The sequence below is a fragment of the Triticum dicoccoides genome, chromosome 5A (genome assembly GCF_002162155.2).
Source record: "Triticum dicoccoides isolate Atlit2015 ecotype Zavitan chromosome 5A, WEW_v2.0, whole genome shotgun sequence".
Classification (NCBI taxonomy): domain Eukaryota; kingdom Viridiplantae; phylum Streptophyta; class Magnoliopsida; order Poales; family Poaceae; genus Triticum; species Triticum dicoccoides.
In genome coordinates this window covers 287,136,069-287,140,386 of record NC_041388.1, presented here as the reverse complement: position 1 = coordinate 287,140,386, position 4,318 = coordinate 287,136,069, and the positions used below count along the sequence as shown (strand labels likewise).

The window sequence follows — 4,318 nt, the reverse complement described above, 5'->3', positions numbered from 1 at the left end:
ATTTGTCTAGATACGGAGGTATCTAGCACTAAAATGAGTCTAGATACATCCGTATCTAGACAAATCCAAGACAAGTAATTCGGAACGGAGGGAGTACGTGTGAATATATTGAACTATCACGTCTATTCCTCAAAAGGAAAAAACTATCACGTCTATAAGCATATGCACAGGTGGAAGCACGGAACCGTGTGTATTCGGCTCAAAAGAAAACGTCCGTATTGATTTAGGATTTTTTTTTGAAATTGTGTACATGCAAATATTAATGTGTGTAATACAAAACAATACAACACGCTACGTCAAGTACTACAACAAGTGTTCTAGCAAATCTGTCCGAGACAACCACAGAAAGATCCAAATAATAGTTTTCTTTCTCAATGATGGGTCAACAAATAAGGATATCCAAGCATATAAGGATACGTAAGTACAACTCACATGCTGACAATCCAAAACCGGACAGATGCATGCAAGACAAATATAGGATCAGGACTCAACACGGTGTTAGCCACATCAACCAATATAAACAAGACCAGTCGTCCACATAAAACACATGCCCAATAAATCAGCCAAAAACAAGAAATTGAAGGGAGCAAGTGGGTCGAAATCAATGCCTGAGTCTTGACACCACAAAGAAAAATGAAGATGGTACGATGATGCAATGGGAGACTTGCCGCTCAACTCGACACGGACATAACCAATGGGACGAAATCAATGCCTGAGTCTTGACACCACCAAGAAAAAATGAAGCTGGTACGATGATGCAATGGGAGACTCGCTGCTCAACTCGACACCGACAAATATCGAAGTTAGCAAGAACTGCCACTGCACAACTACCACATCCAACTGCTTCATGTGGCACGAAAACTCAAAGTCAGACGGTGCCCAATGTCTTCTCACCTGAATCATCAAGTTCGACAATTATTAGCTGACCACATATAGCACACGCCCAAGAATCTACCAAAAACAGGAGAATCAAAGTGAGCCAGTGCTAGACACAATGAGAAAATTGATGCCTGAGTCTTGACACCACAAATAAAACAAAGTTAGCTGGTAATAGGAAGCAACGGGCGACTTGACGCTCAACTCGACACCGACAAATATTGAAGTCAACAAGAACTGACACTCCATGACTACCACATCCAACAGATTCACATACTCCCTCCTTTTCGGTTTATAGGGCTCAATTCAAAAATCTCACCAACCAAAATAGATGATGAATGGTGGAATACTTTTTGTAGTTTGCAAAAGCACCTAATTAATGCACTTGTTTTCCTCAAAACATTATGTTTATCAATGCATAAATTGCAATGCATGCATGCATAAAGTACATGCATTGGTCGATTTTCTCTTAATACTTGCAAGCAATGATTTAATGCACCTTGGAATCTGAACATGTGATGGAAAACAACCAAATTGAGCCTTATAAAATGGAAAAACTAAAATTTTGAGATAAGCCCTATAAACCAAAAAGGAGGGAGTAATACGTAACTTGAAGTTGGACGACGCCACGCCCAATGTCTTCTCACCTGACTTATCAAGTTTGGTAATTATTATTTACTAAATTCACTTAGTTTTGGGAGTTTTCACTGGTACTTCATGAATTGAAAAACTATTTTTGTATTATTTGTAGGCAAAACATTGTGCCACACAAGAAATTGAGCGACTTAACAACGAAGGGACAAAACGGGAACATTCAAGTGAAAGTAATAAGGATACGGGATAAATCCTGCAATTGATGAGCTTATTAGCCTAGATATGATCTTAATGGATGAACATGTATATTCTTTATATTTTAAACTAGAAATTATTCTAGCATTTTTAAAAACAATTACTAAGTCTCATACACACTTTCAGATCAAAGATCGATGAGCAATCTACTTATGCATTTAGCAATTTTACGATTGAGGAATCCACAAAATATCCTCCTTTTATTACTTCGAACTATCTACCAAGAACCTGACTTAATACAAGAACGGGCAAAGGAAGATATACGATGCTCATGTATGTTTATGATTTCAATTGAGACTTTCAACTACACTCCAACGCTTGGGTATTTTTATAGTTGTTATTAAGACTTCAAACTAATTACTTTTATGACCATTATACATCTATCTTTAACTTGCTGAGTCATTGGATGGGAAATCTGATGCTCCAAAGTTAATACCATAATTATGTAAAAATAACATTTGTGCCTAATGATCGACTAGAGATGATGTACTTATACAATAAAGCTGACGAGGTAAAGGTGTTTTTATTCATTTTCCAAAAATTAAAAATTAGGTACCATGTTTATAAGTTCCAAACCGATTCGGCACATATGTTGCACATGATTTGATGGATGATGAAGGGGACGCCTTGCTAAAACATAATACAAAGAAGCTGAACATGCAGTTAAAAGGGTGATAGATTTTTATTCACATATACACTTCTAGATTTTTTAGAAACATGTCTAATTTCCAAATATATATTTATTTTGCAGTCACGAAATAATAAAGTTTCACCTACCAAAATGTCATGTAAACTGGTGCTTGCGAAAGAGGAACCACATGATAGAAATGGGGCTACAGTAAACAAAGATGGGCACCACGACCAACTGTTATCATCATGTGAACTACAAAGTGACAAAAAGAGGAGACTGAGATCTATTGTACTATCAAATGACTCAAGAGGAAGAATGAAATGTGGCAAGTATGACAGAAAGGAAGGGAAAAGATGTCCGCAAGAACAGGAAATCTGCTGGAGCAAAGTAAAAAAAAGGCTGGAAGACCAAGAGTACAAAGGTCAGATGTTGTCGCTTTTTTTTTGCAAAAAAGAAGGCCACACTGCAAAAAAAAAATCCATGTTACTGACATCATAAGGAAGAAGACAAGTGCCGGCTGAATGATATAGTAGGTGAAACAAAGCCTTGGAGAACATGGAAGTTATCCAGAAAATTAGTGGATTGGTTATCAACAAAATACTAAGGTAGATTATATATGTATTTACAAAGATATGATAAGAGTACTTGACAACGACCAGGATAACTGGATAAGGACACCTATTAGATTATAGTGGTGTGAATGTCCGCAATATTAGAAGCAGCTCATATTGTAATATCTTGAAAGAAATGCTCTTTTGTCAGTTTATTGTTCTGGACAATAAAACTTCTAAAGCTCATACGACTTTTCAGTTAAATAAAACCATGAATAGATGTTCGATGTCATAAGCACTACCTTCAACCATGAAACTTCAACCATTCTATGTGGATTAATACATATGAACCAAATTACAGTTAACAAATTAAAGCCTTTTTCCTAGGACATAGTAACACAACAAATACAAAATAAAACACTTTATAGTGTCATGGGAGGAACTATAGGATGTAATCTGCATTAGGAAATATGAATACCATAAGTACTTACATTTAATATGAGTCCGACAGCACGACAAATGTGGAGGGTAACAACTCAGTAAGTCAGTAGCACGATTTCGTTCTGCAAATACACGAACCGGCGTCCCATCCTCCGTGAGATCCCCCACCGTCTCCTCCGCGCCCCCAACCTTCAGCATCTCTGCCACGGCCGCTAGACGAGGTTGAGCAGCACAGCCGGCGCTTTCTGCCTGGCGCTCACCGTAGCCGTGTTGCCAGTGTCAACGAGGTAAGTGAGGATCCGCACCCGTAGAGACTGCATCAAACGCATGCACGCACTCATCCGGACACCTAAGCCACCACCCAAGGAAGAGAAATTCAAAGAAAATAAGTGGCAACTAGATTCAGGATAGCATGGGGCTCGATTACTTGATGCCAGCAACGACATCTCTCAATCGCTCGCAGCAAATCGAAAGAAATGGCGCTTGTGGATGAGAGGAACCTGGTGAGGGATCTAACGAGATAAGAGCATAGTGCATTGTATTTTTTCAAGGGAAACAGGTTGTTTTTCTTGGAAGAAAAAAAGGTGCGTGGTGGTATGACTATTGGGCCTACATCAAAACCGATGAGCCTACATACGATGCACTATGCACACTTGGTTTCTGTTTGTATATATCCACAAAAACTTTTTTTTGAGATTTATATCCACAAAAACTTGGTTACCTAAAAAATTAAAAAAATCTTGGTTACAGTTTTATCCAAAACAGACTTGGTTACAGTTTTTTGGGGTATACATGTAATTGCTTTGGGCGTGTTCACAGAAAACAAAATTTTAAGTTCTGTATAATGGAAAAAAATCTAAGTCCAAATCTCTAGAAAACTAAAGCAAATAAATGGCAAGTCAAATAACTCTACTATATATATCATGTAAATAATTTCTATAAAGGAATTTGCAAAAAAATTGTATGGCAT

The 4,318-nt window shown here is 37.6% G+C and overlaps 1 long non-coding RNA gene across 3 annotated transcripts; it reads right to left on the bottom strand.

Moving 5' to 3' along the window:
• Positions 1-359: 359 nt before the first annotated feature.
• LOC119301066 lies at positions 360-3,967 on the bottom strand. Of its 3 annotated transcripts, none has more exons than XR_005146856.1 (3): positions 3,399-3,967; positions 2,503-2,819; positions 360-894 (listed from the first exon to the last, which is right to left on the bottom strand). It is a non-coding gene; the product is annotated as an uncharacterized LOC119301066 (long non-coding RNA). The 3 variants fall into 3 exon arrangements; XR_005146858.1 differs by lacking the exon at positions 360-894 and adding an exon at positions 1,507-1,523; XR_005146857.1 differs by lacking the exon at positions 2,503-2,819.
• Positions 3,968-4,318: the final 351 nt, after the last annotated feature.